Below are 26,987 nucleotides of genomic sequence, written 5' to 3' on the forward strand. Positions count from 1 at the left end.
TTTATTTATTTATTTATTTATTTATTTATTTAGAGAGGTTTATGCTATAAGGCTAACCAGAAAGCAGAGAAACAGAAAGTGAGAAATCATCCCCTGGGGGGGGAGGGTTAGCCCCTCCATTCTCTTCTCGGGATCTTGGGCACACCCACACACACAACTGGCATGAGTTTAAGCCACAGGGTCTGGGACTTGAACCGCGGTCAACTACATAAGATTCCAGCGACATAGCCATTACACCAACTGCTGGTCCCAACCTCAGACATTCTGATAAGACTCCACACACTGAAAACCCCACTCCTCCAAACCCTCAGCCTTGTCCTCCACTTGCAGCAGAGCTCAGTCCCTGCAGCTCACACAGTAAAAGAACCTAGCAGTATTTCCGCAGGACTGCCTTCCTTCCCGTGGTGCAACCCAGAGAATTTGAAAGAACAATGTATATTTATTCTAATCACTAACCAAAGGGATGATTTCCTAGCTGCATTTCATTATTTATTTTAATTGAATTGAGTTTTGGTTACACCCATGAAGCTGATTATTTAAAGTAATTATATAGTTTTGAAAGCTGGAAAATAAAGGTTCTTTTCTAAAGTGAAGAAATGCCTCATCACTTAGCTCATCTATTTAAACAAAATCTGAGAAAGGACAGTGAAAAGGGCAGAAAACTATTGGTTTACACCAGTCATTCTCAACTAGAGGCAGTTTTGCGCATAATCCCCATTCCTTGGGATATTTGGCAATATCTGGGGACATTTCTGAATGTCACAACTTGGGATGTAAAACACCAAAAAATGAGCAGGAAAGCCCCTCACAACAAAAAATGACCTAGTATAAAAGTCAGTAGTGCTTAGGTTGACAAATCCTGCCTTAGACACACCTGAATTTAGCTCTATCCATTATTAGTTGAATGGCCCAGTCATTTAATTTCTTTCTTTATTTCTGACTATAGGGTATGTGTGCTGCCTGAGAAAGATAAAGAGGGAAAGTGAGAAATCATATCCCTCCCATCCTGGGGATGACCACGCTGCAATCCCTTCTCCTCCATTACCCTCTCAGGATTTTAGAATGCACACACACACACACACACACACACACAAACACATGCTCAGAGTTTTTCTAAGTGCCAGGTCCAGGACTCAAAACACAGAGTAAGCTATGTAGGAACGAGCACCTTAGCCACCATGTCATCTCTTGGCCCATAACTTTTTTTTTTTTAATTGACTCATAATAATTGTGCCTATTTACAGGGTACAGTGTGATGTTTCAATACATGAATAAACATTTCTCAAAAAAATATGAATGGCCAACACCTGTATAAAACAATGCTAAACATCACTAATCTTCAGGAAAATGCAAATCAAAACTATGATGAGATATCATCTCACCCCAGCAGAACAGCTACTCCCAAAAAGACTTAAATTCTCTGAAAGTTTGCTCATCTGCAAAATTATGAAAGATCACTGTGAGCAACTACAATACTTTTACGACCATTATTATTTTAGGAGCCAATTTAGTGAGCACTTACAATGTGGTAGGTATTGTTGTGTTTCTGTTTATCTCAGTTAATCAGTATGGCTCCCCTCTAACCTCTGTTATTTCTCCATTTGATAGATGAGAAACTGGGGCACAAAGTAGTTAAGTCTCTTTCCCAAGGTCAAGACCTGCTGAGAAGAGGAACACAGGGCCTGGAAGACAATGTGCACATCACAGGTAGTAGCTCTGTCTGGAAGTGATGCAAGTGCTAAGGATCTTTGGTGCTTAATGAAATAATGAAAACACAGTGAAGACATCCCCAGGAGCTCTGCATCATGACCTATGACATCATCAAAGGAGGAACTCACTCATCAAGCCCTATCTTTCATCCAGTTTGCTCCTTCTATCAAACTGAAAAACACTGCTGTCTGAGTATTTTTAGAAAAATAGTAATAATAGTTGAAAAACTATCAACCTAAAGACAAGAAGCAATGGTAATAATATTTAGAAGAATGGAGAAAAGAGTAGATGCAAAGAGAAAACCCTCCAGTATCAGCATGATGGAAGCCAATTCAGCAAGTAGTAATGGTGCCAGCCACACCGCCATCACATTCAGTGAGCCAGGGAGCCAGGGCAGAGGGAAGTGGATGGTAATGCTGTTCTGCTTTCAGCCTTGAAACTCCAGGGTGATGGACAGCGAGGCATGATTTACTTGTGCCCCTAGCAGTTGGGAATGGAAAGGACCATCTGTTCTAAACTGATTACCCAGTGTGGGTTTTAGAACATGCTTGTCTATGCGGAAGTCTTTCTGAGCCTCCTTAGCTCCATTACTACTTAACCAGAAAAAACTTCCACGAGGACCTATGTAAGGAGTCAGCCCCCTGCCCTCTGTCTGTGTACTACTAAGAAGAGAAAAACCACACATTTTGGTCATGCTGCTGGTCAGAAATCTGAAACTTTGGGACACAAGACTGTTGCCCTAGTTCACTGTGAAATTTTCTTAAGCAGGACATTTATAGGTAGATGCTGGCCAATCTTCTCAGGGAGCCCTTGGGCACAAATGGGTAGTCCTTAAGTGTTACAAGGATGTGCTTTGTGTTTGGCTGACCAGAGAGGGACTCTGCTGTGTGGTGGTGAAGGGCATGGTTTGAGTGACTTCAGTTCAAAGTGGGGAGATTGGACGAACCTATGCAAGTCTGAATGCCACTCTCAACTCCAGGAACATTTTGACTTTCCCTAAGCAAGTGTTGGTCTTCTCATTTGTAAATTGGGATAAGATTCCCTGCCACTACTGGTAGCTCAGGATTCATCATATTACCTTTTTCACAATATTAGACATGATAAGTATTTGGTCTATTGTTCCCATTCCCCAAATGGACCTTAACATTCTTGTTTTATAACAAATGCTTAGCTTTGTCCCCTTCACTATCCTAAAGTGAGATTCATAAACATTCATCTACTTACATGATTTCAAAAAAAATTTTAGAATGCCCTATGTTGCCTAATAAAGGAAAAACAAAAGAAAATTATAATAAAATATGCTGCATTACAATATGGAATTAGTTAGGTTCCTCTATCAAAAAAAGATGTCATAGTTAGCTGCATGCTTCATCCTGAATGAATGGCTGCCAATGCAGATGCACCTGTGGAATACCACCTGGGGTACAAGTACCATGGTCACTGTGATGTGATTGTCCAAAATGGTCAGTCTCTCCTAGGAGAGCTCCAGTTCTGAGTACGGTTATCTTTCGATGCACATGGTAGTCCATGTTCAGGAAATTTGATAAATATGTAATCTGTGCAAAAGTGTACTTCGTGTTCACATAAAATTAGACCCTAGTTAGATTCTAGACCCAAATCATTATTGCCATTTTTTAACCTACATAAAAGTCCAATGAGCAGCAAAGTCATGGAAACATTTCTTCATTGTCTTTGCTGTGCAAGTTTCACCTAAGCATTGCAAATCATTCACATCCTTGTTCTGTATCCCCTAATTCCAGGAGAACACCTCTAATCATTGTGATAACCAAATGCATGTCATGACCCAGACATCATCTTGAGGGTGGTGCCATGCATGTTAAGAACAATGGTAGTTAAAGGAAAAGGTCTCTTACAGTTCTAGGAAATTAATCATATCCACTTCCCTTTTCACATTGAAATTAGGACTAATACTCACTGTTAAAACAAACAAACAAACAAACCAAAAAAAAAAAAAATGAGCATATGTATGATAATCTGGTGGAGTGGAGATCAAAGGTAAGAAAAGAATTGGGGGGCAGTTCGAAGTGGGATATGAGCTTACATCCAGACTCTCATCTTGAATGCCTTTCCATACTGCCACAATTTGGACGCACTAAGACTATTACCAGGATGCCAAGAGTTAAGTTCAGAGGTCTGAAAAGGAAAAGGGAGCAGTTATACTCAAGAGTTTTTCAATTACAATCAGCCATGTGGATTTGTGAGGATTCCCCCAATACAGGGTTTCCAGTAAAGGAGTTTCATTATTATAATGACCACCCTATTCTAATCCAGAGTGGCCTTGGATTGTGATTCCCTCTATTGTTCTCACTTGTAACGCCTTTAATGGGAAAAAAAGAAAGCTGTATTACAGGGGGAAATGGCATGATTTTCCAATTCACTCAGTAAACATGTCAGATCCACAATCTGCCAGGCCTTGACATGCAGGTAAGAGGACAGGCTCACTTGGAACACTACATAGATGCTAAACCCACATGACTGGTTCTAGAATTTCTCTGGGTCAGATAGACTGAGCCTGACATTTGACAATCATGGCACCATGCTTGAAGCTCTACTAGGTGGTCACCAAGCTTCTTGGCTTAGAGGTTCAACTCATTGAAACTTGAGTAGTTCAAACAATTTCTGGTACTGCTTTCTTCCAAAAGGTTACATTTTCAAGCATCACTGCACTTCCAAGCTATTAAAGATCCAGTAACTAAAGTCCCAGATCCAAAAAAGTCAATTTCACCTTCTAAATTACATTGAAAATGATACAAATTGAATTCTTTTTTTTCTAATTTTGAATGCTTAAGTCTTGGATAAAATGCAGCAATTAAAATAATATCCCTAGAGGTCAATATATTTTGTTCATTGTTAAAATGAGAGGAAACATGAGTAAGAAAGGAAAAAGCTTCCTACCTCAGGTAGAGACTGAACTTCCAAACAAGATAGGGTAATTTACCTAGAAGGGATATAGCGTGATGCTGCTATAGGTTACTTAAGGGCTGTCAAACTAATTAAACTATTAATTATGTAAATATTTGAGCCCTGCCAAATTCAGGGCCTTCTTAATCTGACTGTGCAATAGACAATATAATGAAAAGTTCAATTTAGTTTTTTATGATCCTGAAAAACCTCAGTGAAGAGATGATCCCAATGACACATTAAAGACAAGTCAGCGAGTTCAGGTGGAACTGTACAGGTTCCAAGAGTTTGGAGTGAACAGATCAGTAAACACATAAATGCAGACAGCCATCAATTGACAGGATTCATTTTAAACTAGTGTCCAACATGAGTATTGGTATCTGAAGTTCATAGGCCTTTTATAAGGGGATTACCTAAAAACCGTATCTGGTCTCTGTTCTCTGGCAAAGAAACCAACAAGGTCAATGTTAAAAGGGTCTTTTTTTCCTAGTAAGGTCAGTGTGTATTGGCCCATCTGCTATGGTTTTAGTTAGCTAATTTGAAAACTAGGTTGATGCAGATTTGAGGTTAGATCATGGTGAGACATTCCAAGTGGTAATGCAGTGAGCCCCCTTAATGAAAACGCTTAATGAATGCTGTCTTTGTGCCAGGCGCACTGCTGAGCTCCCTCACATCTTCTCTCACTGAATCTTGGTAATGATACCGTGAAGAGGGCATTGTTAGCCCGTGTCATAGATGAAGACACTGGAGCACAGAGAAGTTAAGTGAAGCAGCTAAAGTCATACATAGGATAAACAGCAATGATGGGATTTGAACCCAGGTTTGCCGGTCTCAAAAACCTTATGCATAGCCTCCTGTCCGGCTAAGGTTTTGTCAGTAGCATAAATAGATGGCATATTCCATTATCCACAAAACACATTTCTCAGAAATCTGAACTGTATCAGATGCCATTCCTTTCACCTGAAAAATCCCCCTTCCCAGGCCTTTCAGGTAAAGTTCTTCCCTCACTGTGCTTTGAGAAGATGATTTTCTTCTCACTCACATAACCTTGAGACCACTTCCATTCAGCTTCAGTAACTGCAGTGGCTTCCAAATCCATTTTTTGTCCTCCCTGTATACAAATCTTGTCTCCAGAAAGATGTATGTGTACACTGTAGGATTTTAATAGCATGTTCAGAGATTACAGCTCAGGGTCACACAATCCTCACAATTAAGAATTTAGAAAAATAATATCCCCAACTGCATTCATAGATTTTGTTATTTGTGCATTCTGTTTTTGTTTCTGAATATATAATCCTGCCTTGAGGGATTTCCCCTTTTATTTTTTATTTATTTATATTTTTTTGAGAAGTTTTTGCTATAGGGAGAGGTTTTTGCTATAGGACGTGTGTGCTCACCAGGAAGAGAGAGAGAGAGAGACAGAGAGACAGAAAACGAGAAATCACCTCCCAGGGGGGATGGTCACACCGCAATCCCTTCTCCTCCATTCTCCTCTCAGGATCTTGGGTACACACACACTTGCGCCTGGTGTGAGTTCAAGCCACTGGGTCCAAGACTTGAACCGCAGTTGACTACATGGGAATTCAGCAACATAGTCATTGTGCTAACTGCTGGTCCCCTGGAGGGATTCCCCCCAATAGGTAGAGTGTTAGGTAAGCTGGAATTACCTTACTAAATGTCATAATCAAAACTAACTAACTAACTAAATAATAAATAAATAAATAAATAGAAGTCTATTTAGTCAAACATTTGGCCCCACAAATAGGATATTTGAAGGATTTAGTAAATTTTCTCCCCTACGATATACAGTGGTCATTTCTGCCTTAACTAGATCACATATTTATTGACAGAGTATCTTCTCATTCTTCTTAATTACTGTGGAACACAGCACATCACTGTGTTCATTCATTTATGGATTCATTCACCCAACAAAAGCTCCAACTAAGTACCAGACAGCACTCTCAAGGCAGGGGGACAGACACAGGTGGGAAGATAGAACTGTCTTCACAGAGTTTAACATGATAACAGAGATGCCTCTGACTGTACAGTGAACAAGACACTGACACAGAAGGGCAGACTATCGGGGCTGAGAGGATCTGAGATTATCCCTGGAGTGTGCTCTTTGACAGATGAGAATGCTGAGCACAAGACAGCAGGACTGACTTGGCAAAGGTTAAGCAGCATGTTAGTGGAACAAGAGAAAGTAGGTTCCATTTCTTCTAATCATAAATTTTCAGCCCATATTATAAATAAATACTTTCTTCATCCCATAAAATGCAAAAAGCTAACCAAATCACACGTGTGCTAAGGAAGAAGAAATGTAGTTGTTCCTTAGTATTTGCAGGAAATTGGTTCTAGGACCCCCCACAGATACCATAATATATAGGTGCTCAGCTCTCTTAATTAAAACAATGAAGTATTTGGATACAACCTACACACATCCTCCTGTATACTTTAAAAACAATCTCTAGATTACTATAATACCTAGCACCATGTTAATGGTAAATATACTGCATTATTTAGGGAATAAAGACAAGATAAGTCAATATAAGTTCAGTATAGATGCAACCAACATGGAGCTAACTACATTGTGCGTGAGAGCAACAATGACATGTTTTCTACCCATGGTTGTCTGAACCCACAATGTAGAACCCAGGAACAGAAAAGGTTGATTGTATCTTCTTATAATCCTCCTCAGTTAAGTTATCAAATAATTTCTAAACATCTTTCTGTGATCTGGCCTTTGCCTATTTTTCCATTTCCTGCTTTTAGTGTATAGTTATCAGCAATTTTCCAAAAAGACTGTGTTCTTCACTCATTTACATAATTCATCCAACAGATAGAAACCCTATGTGATGATGTGTTAGATGTGGAGACACCAGACACAGCTGAAAGAGCTCTTTGTGTGGAAGGAGTTTCCCACTGCTGCTGTAACAACCACAAATTTACTTAGTGGCTTAAAACAGCACAAACTGATTATCTTACAGTTCTGGATGTCAGAAGTCCAAAATGAGTCTTCCAGGGCTAAAATCAAGACATCTACAGGACTGAGTAGCTTCCAAGAGACTCTAGCAGTGAATCCATTTCTTTGACGTTTTCCACTTGCAGAGATAAGTTGGATTTGTTGGCTTATAGCCCCTTCCTCCATCTCCAAAGCCAGCAGCACAACATCTCTCAGTCTCTCTCCAATTTTCACAACTGCTTCCACTGTAGCATCTCTTCCTCTGACTCTGACTCCTCTGACTCCCCAAGGACCCTTGTGATTATACTAGGTTTACCTGGATAAGCCAAGATAATATCATCAACTCAAAATCTGTAATTACATCTGCCAGGTATTTTTTGTCATGTAAGATAACACATTCAAAGGGCCTGGGGAGTAGGATATGGACATCCTCAGGAGTCATTATTCAGCCTACCATGTTCACCCATTGCTGGTTCTTTTTCCTACAATCTCTCCCACTCCCTGCCTGGAATACTATTTGTCCTTTAATACACAATCTGTGCTTGTTTGACTCATGCTACCACTCATGTAGATGAACCACCTATCTCTTCCCTCTATGATTTTGCAAATACCCTTCCCATAGCAAGTGTCATACTATAATATTTATCTCCTTCCTTATCTGACCATAAAGTCATTGAGGAAAAGTACTTTGGTTTGTTTATTCGTGTACCCCCATAAATTTGCACAATGATTTACGAGGACCATATCAGCAATAACTCTAGCAAATGAATAGATGGATTAAAGAAAGAATGAATGAATGAGCAGGTGCCATGGACTGAAGGTAGCACATTACAGTTAGAGCTTCAACTACAGTGAAAATGATCTAAATAATGATGTCAATCAATGTGGGAAACTTTTAAAACTATTTAATGAACTTTTATCACTTCAAGTTTTAAAAGGGCCTTGTCCTTCCTGGGAGACACTAGAGTCTTCATTTTCCATAAAGGAAACTGGGATTTAAAGAAGTTGAAGGGCTCTAAACATGTATGAGAAGATGAAGGAAGTGATGAACTTCAACTAACCGAGTTACAAAAAAAAAGTCATTAAAGGGAAGGATTTTGGTAAAATATGTGCTGAACAATTTTTGCTCTAACTTGGATTATTGAAGAAAAGGATCATTTTTCTACATTTAAAACTACACAGCTCTCTTAAAATCAATTCCACTCACTTTCCACATCTTCCTGAGGGAACTGTCACATGTCATTAAAGAGGACTTCAGTGAAACAAATTTCTTCTCCTTCAAATATGTTAACATTTTCATACTTTTTATGGTGTCTCAGAATACATGGTTTATATGTCCTTAAACTGGGACTCACTTGTGGGACCTGGGCTGGATGCAGTGTATCAGGCCTTGGGCAGAATCTTGCAAAGCCCAGACTCTAGGTACAGAAGTGTGGTCCTAGCAGGGTTAGATGGCTCCCTGAGGTTGGTATTGGTCACTGTTTAACTCTAATACAACCCAGCCTCACTGTCACACACAATCTTAGAATAAAGTCACAAGACCCCAAAGTACTTGAGTACAGTCTCAACATTTAAATAGACAAATTTTTAGCAAATTAATTAGAAATAACAAAAAACAATTCTCAGTGAGTCTAGGGTTCAAGAAAACCAAAAGAGAAGTTTCGTGTCTCCAAAGACTACCTCTAGGGGCCAGCAGATGGCATAGAAGTTACATTACTGGACTCCCACATGACCAACTGCAGTTCAGGTCCTGAACCTGGTGCAGGCTCATGTGCAAGTATGCCCAAAACCCCGGGAGGAGAATAGAGGAGAAAGGATTGTGGCATGACCATCTCCCATAGGAGGTGCTTTCTCCCATTCCTTCTCACTGTCTCTGTCTCTCTCTCTCCAGAGAATGCACATGCCCTAAGGCAAAAACAAAAAACTTCTATCAAAAAAAAAAGACTACCTCTAATTGCCCCTCAAGCAGGGGTTCATTAATTCCTTCTACACTTGAATCAGAAACTTCCGTTCTATGTTTCAAGTAAATGAGAACACACCTTCACTCTCCATCTTGTTTCACTGTTCTAGGCACAATCTGCTCTAGGTTTTTGTAAACAATACAAGAGAAATAATTAGGGCTACAGTGTATTTATTATGACTAAATTCTGCCTAAAGCTCTAGATTCTAAAATTGAAAACAGGTGGTCCTATATGCTCAAATTTATTTTTTCTTTTTTTACTGACATCTTCAACAAGTAGAAAATCTCAGACAGTAAAGTGTTTTTCCAGTGTCTGATAAAGCTGAAGAATTTCCCATCAGACATAAACACTTTGGAAGCCATGGGGTAACACACTGTATACATCATGGCCTAAACATCTAGTTATTAAACAGATTTCCTCTTAACATCTTGTTTGAAAGTTCTGTTGAGAAAATATTCTGGCCTTCTCTTGGGTATCAATTATTCCCCAATAAATACAATAGGATTTTCTTAAGATATAAAGATTAGACCAAAAGGCTATATTATTGAAGGTATTCAGAAAGTTACTTACAATAAAAACTAAAATAATATTTTATTTATATGCAAAAATAAAATAGAATATTGAAATACCATTCTAAATAAAAACAAAAATCATTTTTATCTCAAAGCAATGTTAGGTAAAAGTGGTAGTGAAAACTATTGCCGTGTCACACAATCTGTTTTTTTTTTCTCCTGGCTACACAGTAGGCTTCATTTCTCCCTTGCAATTAAGCTTAAGCAAGGTCATGTGATTAAGATCTGGACATTGGAATGTGAACCACTAGGAGAGGCTACTTTATGCTCAACAGTCAACTACTTTTCAGGAGCTACAACATCCTCTTCTCTTATTTTGTGGCAACTTTGGAGGCCACATGTCAACCATGGTGAACAAAGTGTGGATTCCCAAAGGTCTAAATGATACTATGGACCAGAGCCTCTCCCCATCTCTTCTGCACCTGGCATATCATACTGGTAATCAACCAATCAATCTTCCCCTGCATTAAGCCCCTGACATTTTTGGCATTATTGGCTATAATAGCATAGATTGACTAATGCACACCTGAGTAGCAGGTGATCAACATGCTATGTTTACATTCATCTAGTCTAAATGAAATAAGCCAGAGATTTCTTATTCCTTGGGAAAAGCCATCTTGCCTGGGCAGCTAATGTCTCCCACTCTTCAGAATTCTAGCATTGGTGTCACTACCAAATTACTAAGGCCACATGAGGGACCTGGGTTTGGTTTCCAGCACAATCTAAACAAGTTGAAAATAGTGATGCACTCTTGATTGGGAGGCTGGGGCAGAAGTATTGCAACAGATACTTAAAATCTCTCTGTCTGTCTCATAAATATAACATAAAATAAAATAAAATTCCAAGACCATCCATGACAGTGCACACTGGTAGCTGCTACTAGTTTAAAGCCTGAGGCACTACAGGAAGTCCAGTTAGATTTCCAGAGCACCCAAAGAGCTGGGCATAGTGGTCTAAACCTTTTAGTCTAAGCCATTCTGGAGACTGAGACAAGAGGATCTCATCACAGTGAGGCTATGTCTAACAAAAAAACCCACATCCTTATTATTCTTACTCTAGTTATTTCTATTTCATAGCAAAGGCAAAAAGAAAGCACACAACTAACATAAACAATAACAATAACAAAAAAATTCTGTCTTTATGTGTGGTACAAATCTAAACACAAAATATATAGCTGTGTTAAATCATATTTTTGAATTTTTTTTCCTAATTATAAAACAGTTTTGTTAGAGAAAGTAGAAAAAAAAAAAACATAAAAGCAGGAAGGAATAAATAAGTTGCCTATGTTGCATCACCTGTCGGTAACTACCATTAACAGTTTATATAAACCAGTCTAGTCTCCTCTCTGTGTATGTTTGTGGGTAAGTAAATAAATATTTAATTTTACAAATTGTAATCATACATTTATATATTTTCAATATGCTGAGAACATTTTTAACAGGTTACTTCTTTTACAACATCACTTTTAAAGGTTTCATATAGATGCACTTTGAATTATTCACAAATTTCCTATTTGTTTTCAAAGAACTCCTTTTTAACTGTGATTTGTGGCTTACATTTAATCATACAACTTTGTAGAAGACAGTATGGTTTTTCAAAGCATGCATCCAGTATATAAAAATCAGATCAAGAATATAGGCATATTCATCTTCTTCAATATTTGAACATTAATGACATTATGTTGTACACATTTCATAACAGTTCTACCACCTTTGGGGGATGAAATTACATACTGAATTCCCAATGGCATATTTTACATTATAATCAATTCCACTTTTTTATACATACTCTTGTGTTTATTGGTCATTTCCTCCCAAGCCTTTCACCATCTCTCCTCCATGCAGTCTCTGGTATCTGTCTTTACTTTCTCTTCTGCGCTGTTGAGCCCTTCAGTTTCCACTACAGAATGTGGAAGTTGAATATATTTTTAGTGGGGACATACAGTATTTGTCTTTCATAGCTTTGTATATCTAACTTAGCATTATACCTTCTAGGTTCTTCTAGATTTTGTAGTTCTGCATCTCTCTCTATACTGGACTGAAGAATCAGGAATCTCAACATCAGTATCACTGAAGCCTAAGCAAAGGTCTTTCTGATCTTACCCTGTAGGCTCAAGAGCAACGCATCATACTTTATTTATCCTCGGAGAGGATTAATTTAATTTTGATTTCCTCTCTCTCATGTTTGCTTTGGAGGTTTTCACATATATTGCTGAAACTGACTAGAACTTGGCAGTGAGACGGCTGTAATATGATGTATATCCCTTCAGCCTCTCTTGGCCAACTTGGCGAGGCCATCAATGGCGGTAGAGAGAGTAACTTCATGTTCTATCAGGAGGAAGGAGATCAGAGAAGAAATAAAGCTAAGGTGTTCCACTGGGGCCAAGATATTGCAGAGACTGACATACTTAATATACTAGGCGAGAGGTGTTTCATGCTATCATCTTCCTTTTGATATGAAGCTAAAGAGGAAGAGGAATAGAATAATAATCAGCCAGAAAAAGGACTAAAAAGTCAGGATTTGCCACTATATTTTTCTTCCTCCAATAGTACTGGTATTTTTAAATACAGCTCATCAGGGTAATGATTCAGAAACTAAGTCCACATGGTAGCCTAAAATATATATCCCAAGACATGGTATTACAATGAAAAACTTCATTTCTGACTCTGATCAATAGTTTATCTTTTTAGTCCTAACTGTATTGCAACCCTCCTTCCTTAGCCTCCCAGCTGGACATAGTGGCATGTGCATCAGCTCTAGTTGTTCAGTCCAGCCTGGAGATAGCAAGCCTCTGGACTCCACCTCCCAAACTGAGGGGATTACAGGCACACACCACCAGCAGCCTTTAGATTGGGGTGGGAGTTGAATCAATGCTTTGTGTGTGGTCCTAGCCTGTGGGGCACAGCATCTTAGCAGCATGTGTCACTGCAGCTGGGCCTCTGATCAATAACCTTTAATCCAATTTTCCCCAAACTAAGAAAGATTTCCTTGGGAAATGAACAAAGATGAAAGCTCACACCTTTCATAACCTCTGTTGACATGCTCAGTATCCCTTCTCTGCAGAAATTTCCTGAGGACAGCAATTCTATTTTATAACTCCTTCTCACCGTCCAGAACAACAGCACGGTACTGGTGAGACATAGCCCTCAACTATCACTATTGATGCCAATGATGATAATAACGATGATTAAGCCCCCCATGAAAAGAGGTTTTCTGTATTTTCATTTCCACCACAAGAACTCAACATCTGCATTAGAAGGTGTTGCTTTTAAAGTTGAGGACCACATTTGATTTGTGGTTTTGCAATAAAAGAATATAAAACAGCATGTGTGGAGTGTTTGACCAGAGATTTCCCAGGTAGCACACTTCATGGCGAGCTGCCTCCAGGGCAGTCAGGATTTATCCAGTGGAACATTTTGTTGGGGACTGGCTCACAAGTACTTTTTTAGCTGAACAGCATTTGTTTCATCTTCTGATTCGTGCTCAAAAAAATGTTTTCTTTGGCCAGCCTCTGGTGAACAGCAGTGCCCTGCAGCAGAGCGACCTGTGCTCCCACTCTTGTAATTAGAGCCCAAAACAAGACGCCTCTCAACACACGGATGAGCTTCTAGCAGAGTAAATCCCAGAAGATGAAACATTTAACAGGGTGGAGTCCTTTCTGTCTCTATAAGAAATGTTTTCAGTAAAACTATCTGAGCTGGCCACTAAGAACCAGAAAATTATTGTTTTGAAAAGCTTGAGTAACATTTAAAGAAATACAAAAACAGAAACCTTTGCAGTTGTTTTCTAAAGATATAACCATATTTTCTGCTTCTCAAATTACAAAGTCTAATAAAAACCTTGGCATCTATATCCTGCTGCATTTTAAGGATCAAAAAGTGGGGTCAAGGGTGGATTTTAGACCAATCAGATATGAGAGCAGAATAGAAAGGAAGAGAAATTCTCCGTCTCCCCTAGTTCGCCCTCAAACCAATTCATTACTTAAAATATCTGCAGGGATGGATTAGACTCTGAATTTAGAGCAGGAAAGTGTCCCCAGAAATTGTTTCAATATTATTGGGTTGCTGGAAAAGTCATGACAGAGTTTTCTATGCAAAAATGCACCATGACTTTTCCAATGACCCAATGTTTTATGGGTAAGGCTCAATAAAGTCAGACTGTGTTTAAGGTTAATTAGAGAAATGAAAGATCTTGGAGCTCCTAACTTACTACTTTCCCACTACTTATTATCATGTAAAATACAGTAACCCAGTGAAAAGTATAGAAACAGAAACCGTAACCTCCAGGATCAGAGTACAGGACATTTCAGAAATGGAAGGGCAATGCCTCAGTCACTGCACTCAGAGTTTCCACTCTTGGCAGAGCACTCCTGTGAGGTACCAGAGATGCAAATATCATGAAGAGTGGAGATTATGGCAGTGAAGACAACTGTGGGAACAAAAACCGGCCAAATCATAGAATAAATATCTGGCATAGACAGCAGGACTCAAGACACCTTGTGCATTCAGTAAGAGAGTATTCCACACATCAAAGAAACACTGAAATTTTTTTTCTTGTGCTGAGCACTGTGTGGAAATGTCAGAACAAAAAATTGTCAGAGGCAGGATTCCCATAAGGTGTATCCTAAAGGCTAAGTAGGTGTATGCTTAGGGGTTAGAAGGGACGAAGGACAAACCAGGAAGATGGAACATCGATTGGTCAACAGCTGGGTTGGTCAACAATCTTGGGGAATGGTTCAGTAGGCTGCTCTGGTGAGTATGCACTGGACACCGGAGGGGTGGGGTAGAAGGTGAATTTCTAAAGGTTGGCAGTAGCCTCGTATGGCATGAATTACAGCTTTATCCTATAGCTCACCATTTCCCAAAGCGTATGTCATGGAATAGTAGTCCAAAGAGGTGCTCTATTTCTTTTCTTTTTTTTTTTTTTAAGAGAGATTTTTGTTTTTGCTAATGTGTGTGCATTCGCTGGAGAGACAGAGAGAGGTAGAGAGATGGAAAGCAATTAATCATCCCCTGGGGGGATGACCACGCTGCAGTCCCTTCTCCTCCATTCTCCTCTTGGGATCATGAGCACACATGCACACATGCCCAAAGTAAGTTTTTCTTTTCTTTTCTTTTCTTTTCTTTTCTTTTCTCTTTCTTTCTTTCTTTTTTTCTCTTTCTTTCTTTCTTTCTTTCTTTCTTTTTTCTTTCTTTCTCTTTTGGAGAGGTTTTTGTTATAGGGCATGTGCACTAGAAAAGACAGAGAGAAACAGAGACAGAAAGTGATAAGTCACCCCCAGGGGGGATGGCCACGACACAATCCCTTCTCCTCCATTCTCCTCTCGGATTTTGGACACGCACACATATGCGCCTGGTGTGAGTAAGCCACTGGATCTGGGACTTGAACCATAGTTGACTGCATGGAGTCCAGCAATGCAGCCTTTATGCCAACTGCTGGTCCCATGTCCAGAGAAAGTTTTAAGCTACTAGATCTGGGACTCGAACCATGGTTGACTATCTAGGAGTCCAGCAATGTAACCATTACACCATCTGCTGGTCCCAGAGGTGCTCTATTTCAAAAAAATAAAAGGCTTCTGTTTCCAAATAAATTGAGAAACTAGGCAATCTACCATCAATGCATCAGAGGTCACAAGTATTACTATTGTATTAATAGTTTCAAGTAGGTAGCAAAAAAGAAATATGCTGACTTTGGTTTTATTTGACATTAAGACTAAGCATTATTTTTAAAAAATATCAATATGCTGCATAAGCACCACACGAAACAGTTCTGGAAAAGATGTTGTAAAGGACAGTCAGTGAAGGGTTTTAGGGAGAGGAATAGTTCAGTCATGTGACGACGTACACTAGAGGCAATTAAGATTTAAAGACAGAATGAGGCCTAGGTGGAGCAGTTTAATTCCAGATGGGAAGGGTTGACCAAGGACATCATTATCACTGGTAACAATTACAGATTGTTAATGATATAGAAGACATGATTTATGAAGAGAACATATGACAACTGAAAACCCTGCCTTACAGCCCTACCTTGGTTAGTGTTCCTTTGTGTTCTTGGTCTTGTGTACCACTAAGCCTCCATTCTAGAGGCCAAGCTCTATCACCCAGAAGCAATGAAAACTAATCAAGGAATAAAATAACCATTTGCTCCTATTTGATGCCAAAAGAAATCTTTCCCAAACCAGAGAGAAAACACTCATACAATAAAATGAATGGTCCTATTTAAAGTAATGAAAATACATTCTGAATCCTTCAAACTGTACTCTTAGTAAGAGGCCAGACTGCTCAAAACCTAGAGAATGTGAATTCTACAAATCATACGTGAATAGACATTTGTCTGTAAAATCAGTGCGCAATGGTAGGAATGCAAGCCCTGTGAGGGAAGAAGGAGTAGTGCGTAACAAAAATGGGCAACAGAACGGCTTGCTGTGTATTCCCTTTAAATGGATAAGCTAAGTGAAATAAGACCTTACATTGCAGCTCAGTAAATAAATAGAATTATCAAAGCACTAAGTAAACTAATGGAAATGGTGAAGAGAATCAATTAAACAGACTTCTCAGGCTTTACAAAGCCATCACTTTGATCCAATTTAACTAGAAAAAGCAAGATAACATCTTGTACATACAACATATTTCTTTTTTAACAATCGAAGGATACAATATATATCATAAAAAGAAATCTGATTCAGTCCAGCCAAGCATGGTGATTAAGAAAGTTGGATTCCACATGGTTGAACGTGAAGTTCAAGTCTCCGACCCAGAGGCTTGAGAAACATATCAGGTGTTGGGTCCAGCAGATGGCATAAAGGCTACATCACTGGACTCCCATGTAGTCGACTGCAGTTCAAGTTCCGGACCCGGTGGCTTAAAATCCCACCAGGTACATGCATGTGCGTGGCCAAGATCCCAAGAGGAGAATGGAGGAGAAGGGATTGCGGTGTGGCCATCTACCCTGTTGTGGAGGGTGATTTCTCCCTTTCTGTCTCTCTGTCTCTGTCTTCCTGGAGAGCAGACATGCCCTATAGCAAAAACCTCTCCCCCCCACCAAAAAAAAGAGAAACACACCAGGCACATGTGTGTGTATGCCCAAAATCCCAAAATGAGGAAGAAATGGAAGAGAATGTGGCATCATCATTTCCCATGAATGGAACTAGTACTTTTTCTCTCTCCCTTCAGTGAGTATGTGTGCACTCTTGCAAAACTGAAAGGAAGGAAGGAAGGAAGAAGGGAAGGAAAGGAAGGAATATGGTTCTTAAATTCTACTACCAAAAGAAAATGATTACAGTTAATGTATGAGTAAAAAAAAAAAACCTTAACATTTTGGAGATAAAGCATATTCTAATTCCATTTCTTTCTTTAGAGTTAACATCTCATTCCAGGCACTACAACTGAGACATTGTTTATCTGATTGGTGATTTATCCTGTGCTCCAAAATAAACACAGATAATCTATCTAACCCAGTCTGTTGCAGTTCTAGGAGGTCTTGGGAGAAAGTCTGATGATATCAGGTTCATTTACATAACAAGGGCTGACCACTGACTGAATTTCAGAGGTCTTTAGAAGTCAGTCCTCTGGTATTTTCAATCTATCTGGAATTGAGAGTCTGTCATTCAGAGCAAAGGAAAGTCTTCCCATCAACTAAGAAAACTGAAATCTTGCTGATAATATAAGACAAAATTAAAATCAATAGTGGCAAAATATAAGAATTACCAAAGATAATTATCAGTTGTATTTATGTGCTCAAGAGAGAATGAGCTTAATTCTAAAGCAATTATAGGGGAGGAAGGACTCTGTTACAGCTTTCAAATCTAATCATTACTCACCTTTTTCTGGTTAAAATAAAAAATTCTTAACCTAAACAGTGAAGGTCCAAACCCTGAGTTAAAACAATGAACTCTATGGACTGGGGCTGCTTCCTGAAGGGACTAGTTCAGTGTGTTTACTCTCTGAACTAAAACCCCATAACCAATCTGGTTGTCCTGGCAATGTACAATTCAACTATCACTAAAAACGTTTTCTTAACCTGATGGTTGCTTCCAGTATCTTTCTTTATTAACCTTGATGTCCTTGAAACAACCTTTTCAGCAGTCAATATAGCCAATGATCTTGCTTCAAAATTTTTCAAGAAACTTTATTGTTTATCTATTTGTTTTGATCATGTTAGTAGTCGATTCAATAGTAAATAATTAATAGATGACTATACTTCTAAAGTACTATAAGCAGAGCCATAACAAGAGAGTTCTGTGAGCTATGTACATATATTTTTGCTAATACTAACATCATTTACAGAACCATTTATTGAGCCTGGAGCAATCCCAGGCATTGCAATGGATTACTAGCCTACAAGGTCGCTTTTCACACCTCCATTTCAAAGTTGAGGGAATGGAAGTTCAGAAAGACACCTGAAAACACCCAGTTAATAGGCAGTGCCACTTGTTTTGAGCGCGTCTGCAAGAGCTCTCAAGTTCGCACTTGGTTTTTTCCTTCTATAACATCAGAACACAATGTGACTGATTTCCCCAACATACCAGATTTACGGCCAAATGTATGTTCTCACTTGCAAGATAATCTGCTCAGGGAATTACATGCTTTTTCCAGTATGCTGCCATTGATTCAAGTATATTTTTGGATCTCTCCCTTTTGGAAATAACTTCAGAATTTAAAACATTTAAAACGGAAATGGCAACAAACCTCCATTCTTGAAAGATATGTTTATTGAATACCACACACAAAAAATTAAAAGCCAATGTATAAATAAAATGGGTGATCATAATTGGAGCATTATTTTGAATTAAAAATTATGTATAACTGAAAGTACAAAATTAATGTCTATCTGTGACTCACAGACACTGAAGACAATTCCAAGGAGACCGCAAAAGTGTTTAAGCAATAGCAACATTGCTGGCATCAGGGCACATTCTTACTATGTGACCATGTGAAAGGACAAAATTCATTCTGACAAATAACTTAAGTTTTAAAATGTGATCGTATATCTCATGACCAGTGTATACCATAAATGTATACATTAAGCCCCCTGCTTAATTCCAAAACTTTATTCTAATAACTAAATAATTAATAGATGACTATACTTCTGAAGTACTAAAAGCAGAGCCCGCAGGTCGTGTGGTGGTTAAAGTGTCAGATGCCACATGGCTGAATCCATGGTTCAAGTTCTAGTTTGTACGTGTGCATACCCAAAGTACCTAAAAGAGTGAAGGAGAAGGGATTATGGTATGACTATCCCCCTGGGGAGTGATTTCTCATATTCTCTTCTCTGTCTTTCTCAGGTGAGTGTACTCGTAAAGAGTAGTACTAAAAATAACAATTAATTAATTAATTAAATATTACTGGATTCAATCTGTTAAAAAAAAAAAGTACTAAAAGCCATGAATGAGGGTAACAGTATCACTTTGAGTCTGATTATTTAATATTTTTATACAGCTTTAGTGATGTGTAAAGGTCCAAGAAAACACCATTCAATAGCTTTTGTGTGTCTTTTAAATTATACTTTAGATCACCTGGAAAATCTAGTAGGACAGTAATATAAGGCTAAAAATAGCAACCAAATATGTTTTCTAAAACAGAAAAAAAAAATAGGTGGTTAACTTATGAGTCTTACATTTAAGGAAATAAAATAGAAAATCAATTTGGAGAACTAGATGGTGGTGGATCTGCTTATTCTTGGTGTTGGATAACCTACCTCCTTCCTCTAATTTGGTAAATGCAAGGTGTTGATATACATCATGCTGTCAGACTAAGAAGCAAGGAAAAATTCTAGAGTTGGCATCCAGAGACCTCCCTGAGTACATCAGGCACACGAGTGCCCATAATCTGGGTCTGGCTGGGCTGAGGGTGAATCACAATGTCAACATCTTGTTGGAAGTGCTGTCTCTGTCTCTGTCTCTCTCCCTTTCTTTCTTTCACTCATGGAAAAAAGTGTCAACTTTGAAAATAATCATATTTGAATTTACAATTTCAGATTTTAAAATACCTTCCAGAATAATATTTCCAGCATAAAATTTCTCTATGAAAACAATCCTTTTTAGAAACTAAATGAAACACTGTTTATAGATCTAATTTTAAACAGGAGGAAAAAGAGATGCAATACTGGCTAAAAGTGTTTCAGCTACATAAAACAAACTTAGAGGATATTTTGAAGAGTTAAAGCTCTTTAAAATAATACCTCTTTCCAGTTTAAAGACAATATCTGCTAATGTTCCTGGAAGAAATCCATTTAGAAACATTATAATGGGTTAGAAATATCTCTCCTTGTATGCTTACATGGTCAAATAATATACATAAAGGCAAAGGAAGTAAGTACCATGGCTTTTTCTTTCCATAAAAGGCAAGCAAAATGAAGTAGAGATCCTTCTCATTGACACAACCCAGAGTTAATTCATGGCATGAGTTCAGGTTGCTTCTGTCTAATTTTAAGAGCATTGTTACAGTAACTAACATTTTTAGCATTAGAAGTTTCTTTGAACAGAGATATTTTCAAACCTACTATAAACATTATAATTAACATAACATTGTTATGTTAATACCTCTTTGGCCCAAGGAATCCAAAATGCTTTTAATATTTTTTTTTAGAGAGATTTTTTGTTACAGAGCGTGTACGCTTGCCAGAAAGACAGAGAGAGACAGAAAGTAAGAAACCAACCCTCAGAGAGGGTGGCCACACCTCAATCCCTTCTCCTCCATTCTCCTTCCGGGATCTTGGGCACGCACACACATGTGCCTGGCATGAGTTTTAAGCAGCCAGGTCCAGAACTCGAACTACGGTCAGCCACGTGGGAGTCCAGCAAGGTAAGCATTACAACATCTGCTAGTCCAATAAATTTTATGTATTTCTCTCTGTCTGTATGTCCATTAACAGATCAGACCCAGCTTAAAAGTGGCCCATGAAATCAAAGCTGGAGCTCACACTGTTGAATGAACCAAAATTCTAATTTCTTTTTCTTCTGTTCCTATTCAACATTGTGCACCCAAGTTGCACCTTTGTTTACATGGTTCTAGGACTCCTGGTCTTTGTTACATGTGGAGCTGCCAGGGTCACAGGTCACTTACCCCTTCTTTCTTTGGTAGTCATTGAACCATGAAAGAATCTTCTAGAGAAAGAAAGGAATTAGTTTTAACACAAACACAGTCAGTGCTAGGAACTATTGACCATGAGTTCTAAAACTTAGAAATATTCATTAACCAAAACTCATACTTAATTTTCAAAACAGTAAAACAGAGTAATTTCTAAATTTGGTCTGTTTTACTTTAGTACTTCTAATGCAGCAGAGGATTAGCTAAAATTATAATGGGCAAAACTTTCCAGGGAGATAGACACTACTGAGGATGGCATTGCTGATTTAAGTGGAATCCATTTATGTTGGAAAAGAAGAGATCAGGATTAGCTGAAAGAAATTAAAAGGGTTTAGTTAAGAAGATGAAAATGAGTATATCCACTCTCACTTATCTTGACTTCGGGTCCCCCTTCTCATGATAATAATGAAAGATAGGGCAAATGAAGTAAAAATGGAATTTAAAAAAAAAAGGCAAAGGAACCCCTATTTCACTTAGTTTCACCGTCAGGTAAGAGTGGAGGATGTCCTGGGAAGAGTCACACAGCAAAAACGACTAGGTAAAGAGGACTGTGAGTGTGTAAGGTGGGGAACTTTTTGGACACTACAAACGAGTTGTTTATTCCATACATATTTATTTCCGACAGGGTAAAACATTACCTACATATGTTTGTGTTACATATGTGTCATGTCTCCTGGCCAATGGACTGGCTCCGCTCTACTGCAAAAAAAGTTAAAGGAAGGAGGTAGGTGGTCCAACACCAAGCATAATACCAAGCATAATAACAGCACAAGGACAGACTTTTAATTTTAAATAAGAGACTTGTAACAAGGTCTGTTTACATGATCAATGATAAAATGAGAAATTATGTTAGTTATTTTTGCTTTCACAGGAAAGCAACTTCACTGAGTTCTTAGCTGATTCTGATGGCAGAGTCTGGCTTTTAACTTTTAATATTGAGTTTTTCTGTTACAGTGCATTCCTCTATGCAATTAAAATTCCACATACGTTAACAGTACACTGAACCAAGGTTATGACACAATAATAAGCAATCCCTCAATGAAACACAAATTTACCCTCATTCATGCTATCTCTCCACTGCGGTGTCCTGATTGAATAGTCTTTGCCTACAAACTCTGTGATCTTTGTGGCAAAGGAAAAGAGAATAAAGCAAGCCAAAGGACATCTTTTAGAAATGACACACACTTCCACTCACATTTCATTAGCAGAACAAAAAAATGACACAGACAAGCCTGACATTAATAAAATGGTCAAGTATAATTCTACTTTTAGAAGGAGAAGTAATGAGGCCTGTCAGTTTGGCATGGTGGTTAAGGCAGCTGGATCCCTCATTGCCAACAGTATGGTTCAAGTTCTGGACCCATCAGTAAATTAAATCTTAAGCAAGTGGAAAGAAAATTAGAAAATAATACAATTAAAAAGAATAATAGAGAAAAAAGTTTAAGTCAAATCTCCTCTTTTAAAAAGATCAAGGAAATTGTTAAACTTTTAACCAAATTGATGTACAGGGAGAGAGGCAGGAAGCTATTTAGGGAGAAAGGAAAGCAGAGAGCAGGGAGAGGAGAGAGAGAGAAAGGAATGAGACAAGGAGAAGGAGAGAAGAATCTAAGAATTACCAATGTAAAAAAAGAATAAGAAACATCACTAAAGATCCTACAGATCTGGAAGATAATAAGATAATACTATCAAAAACTGAGGCCAATAATTGCAAGGCAATGCATAGAATGAACAGATGCCTTGAAAAACATGAATTACCAAATTTTGCTCAATAAAAAAGGATTTACCCAAATAGTCATTTACTCATTACACTGAATTCACAGTTAAAAGGCTCTTCCCTTCCCAACACACACACACACAAACACATACACACACACACACACACACACACACACACATAAACACGCACACTGCACTCCAGAAAATACAGGATAAAGAATACTTTCCAACTTATGTTAGGACATCAACTTTACCCTGATACCTAAACCATACAAAGACATTTCAAGAAAATAAATATGACAGACCAACATCTCTCATGAACATAAAATTTTTGGCAAAGCATTAGCAAATTATATACGGCAAAGTGTAAAAAGAAAAATATATTGTGAGTACATGCTCTTCTGTTAGGAAGGAAAAGGTGGTTTGACATTCAAAACTCGGCATTAATTCATTTAAAAAAAAGAAGAAGAAGAAGAAAGAAAAACCTCTTTGCAAACTGGGATTAGAAAAGACATTACTTCGGGACCATTAGTTAGCGTAATGGCTATGTCGCTGAACTCCCATGTAGTCGACCGCGGTTTGAGTCCCGGATCCAGTGGCTTAAACTCACGCCGGGCACGTGTGCATGCGTGCCCAAGATTCTGAAAGGATAATGGAAGAGAAGGGATTGTGGCGTGGCCATCCTCCCTGGGGGGTGATTTCTCTCTTTCTATCTCTCTGTCTTTCTCTGTCTTTCTGGCGAGTGCCGTCCCCCATAACAAAACCCTAAAAAAAAAAAAAAAAAAAAAAAAGACATTTCTTCAAGTTGAAAAATGATGTCTACCAAAAAACTTAAAAATTAATGATATAGTCAATGTGAAGATAATGTTTACCCCTCTAAGATTAGAAGTAATCCAACAATGTATGATGCCACGACTTTTATTTATTTTGGTGTCTTAGATAAATGCAATACAGCAGGCAAACAAACAAGATGCACACAAATTAGAATGAAAAAATGAATTTTGTCTATTTGCAGATGGCATGGTTATCTACATAAACATCTCAAAAGACTGACAAAAAAGCTACTAGATCTAATAAGTGACTTTAGCACAAGCCACAACTCAACTGATTGAAGTCAACTATATTTTTTATTTTTTTGAAAAGGCTTTTTGCCTTAGGCATGTGCTCGTGGAGAGAGAAACAGAGACAGTAAGAGGGAAAGTGAGAAATCACTGCTCCAGGGGGAATTGCCATGCCACAATCTCTTCTCCATTTTCCTCCCAGGATTTTGGGTATGCATGCACACACATCCAACATAAATTTCAAGCCACTGGGTCTGGGACTTGAACTGCAGTCATTCATGTGGGAGTCCAGCGATGTAACCACTACACCATCTGTGGGCCCCATTTCTAAATACTAGCAATGAACATTTGTAATTTAAAGCTATGAGAAGGTGTATCATTCTAAAACCAATGGATGAAGTATAGAAAGAAATGAATAGCTTCTCAGTAGGAAAGATAACTTTCTAACAGTCAGACACATTAAAAAATTACATGGACTGTCTAGCAGCTTCAGGAAACTGTAGTTATTCTGTCTTGAAATAATAAACTACCTGAAAGCAATTCGAAGCAAGTGAGAAATCACTGCTCCAGGGGGAATTGCCATGCCACAATCTCTTCTCCATTTTCCTCCCAGGATTTTGGGTATGCATGCACACACATCCAACATAAATTTCAAGCCACTGGGTCTGGGACTTGAACTGCAGTCATTCATGTGGGAGTCCAGCGATGTAACCACTACACCATCTGTGGGCCCCATTTCTAAATACTAGCAATGAACATTTGTAATTTAAAGCTATGAGAAGGTGTATCATTCTAAAACCAATGGATGAAGTATAGAAAGAAATGAATAGCTTCTCAGTAGGAAAGATAACTTTCTAACAGTCAGACACATTAAAAAATTACATGGACTGTCTAGCAGCTTCAGGAAACTGTAGTTATTCTGTCTTGAAATAATAAACTACCTGAAAGCAATTCGAAGCAAGAAAATTCATATTCTCAGTCTTATACTAAGCTGCAATATGTATAGAAGATGCTGAAAAAAAAAAAAGAATGGGGACAGGATTCATTGAAAACTTCACAGATAACACTCTGAGTTCTATAAAATAGGCAAGAAGGACCTCAGGGCTCTATTGAGTGTATGTACCTCACCTAACAAACCAACCTGGCTGTGCCGCAAATTTGATTTCAGGTTACTGTCTGGGCAATAATAAATACTAATGTAACAATGAAGTTGTTTTCCTTCTTCTGTTTACTGGGAATTGGGAGAGATAAGTCAGACAGCTAGACATCCTTTAGGAAATCTTCAGGGAAGTGTGAGCAGTTGCCTTTCTTTCAAATTCTGGCATCCAAGCTCTTCACCCTAAACCTGGATCTGCTTCAGTGACTGGTGGTAATGGTAAACCTTCAGCTTCCTTCTGAAAAACTGCGAACTTGGGACCAGCAGGTGGCATAATGGCTACATTGCTGGACTCCCACGTGGTAGACCTTAGATAGAGTCCCCAACCCAGCGGCTTAAAACTCACACTAGGCACATGTGCGTGCATGCGTGCCCAAAATCCCAAGAAGAGAATGGAGAAGAAGGAAGTGCAGCATGCCATCCCCCCTGGGGGTTGATTTCTTGCTTTCTGTCTGTCTCTCTATCTCCCTGGTGAGCACACGCACCCTAAAGCAAAAAATCTCTCTAAAAAAGAGAAAAAAAAAAAAACTGAGAACTAAAAAAGTGAAAGAGTAAGGAGTAGGAAATTTAGTCTAAAAAGAAGGAATGGAGTGGGAAGAACCAAAATGTTTCTATCAGAACTTGGCTTAGGATAGAGAATCCCAATCTAATGGAAATCCTCTTGCTGCTAGAATTGTGAATCCTTCCTCCAGAAGTAAGAGCAGGGAAAATAAAGTAGATAGCCAGCCCTCTGCCCTTCACAGATAACATGCTGTTGTATGAAACCATGATGGTAGTTAATTCACTATCATGCATTGTTCATAGTCATTGGTTTCACAAAAGTAATTATGTTAACTATATAGAAGGGTCTACAATTCATAGTTTCTCCCTCATTCAATGTCTTCTCCACAATAAAAATGTTACTACAATTTGGTGTGTATCTTCTGTGATACTTGCTTTGCTTATAAAAATATGTTTATATATATAATCTTTTACATTAGGATAACATTGCCATTTGACATTCTTATTTAACAATACAGCAACAACACTCTTCCTAGCTGATACAGCTAGACCTACGTTCACAGTGCTGCATACCCTCATTTTCCTTCTGACAATTACTTATGTTATTTCCAGATGATTTCTATGCCAGAGAAAGCTGTGATAAACATCCTTATTTATATTTACGTGTGTATATGATTGTATACCTTAAAAACAGCATGATTTTCTTGATTTTTGATTAACTCTCTATGACTTAAACTAATAGATCATTGAATATTTTAATCATAAAAAGTACTAGCAAGCCCCCAAGCCTATACAGTCTCACCAACACAAAATAAGAGTAGTTATCTTCCTATATTCTTACAATCCTTGAACTCTAATGATATTTTTAATTTTAACAAAGTTGGCAGCTAAAACTTTATGTTATTGTTTCTCCAGTTATCTAGAAAGTTATGTGACTTTATTTGCATCTTTTCCCTTTAGTAGATTGCCTGTTTTTATCATTAGCATATCTTTTTCTTCATTAGTTGTTTTGATCCTTGATATTTGGACTAAAACTCTTAGTCTTCCATTTGTCATGTGACCTTTTATGGGATGATTCTGTCACAATTCTTGGCTACAAACACAACTCATTCCAGTAGTTTAAGCAGAAGAATTTCTTAAAGGGTGTTAGATCACAAAAGTTCTGAGGAGAAACAAACAGCTCATCTCAGAGGATGCAAGCTGGGGAAAAGTATCCAGGGAAGCTGCTGCATCCTTCATGCTCTGTCCCTCCTGACACCCAGTGTCACCACCAGTCCTGATTCCCTCAGCTGGGTATTTCTCTGCTTCTGTCAGCACAATTAAACAAGGCACCTCCTTC

General features: G+C 38.3%; 1 protein-coding gene across 1 annotated transcript in view; it reads right to left on the minus strand.

Moving 5' to 3' along the window:
• FBXL7 (F-box and leucine rich repeat protein 7) overlaps positions 1 to 26,987 on the minus strand; it is a 429,933-nt gene that overhangs the window by 240,555 nt on the left and 162,391 nt on the right. The window lies entirely within an intron of this gene.

The sequence above is a fragment of the Tupaia chinensis genome, unplaced genomic scaffold (genome assembly GCF_000334495.1).
Source record: "Tupaia chinensis unplaced genomic scaffold, TupChi_1.0 Scaffold143836_1, whole genome shotgun sequence".
NCBI classification, from domain to species: domain Eukaryota; kingdom Metazoa; phylum Chordata; class Mammalia; order Scandentia; family Tupaiidae; genus Tupaia; species Tupaia belangeri.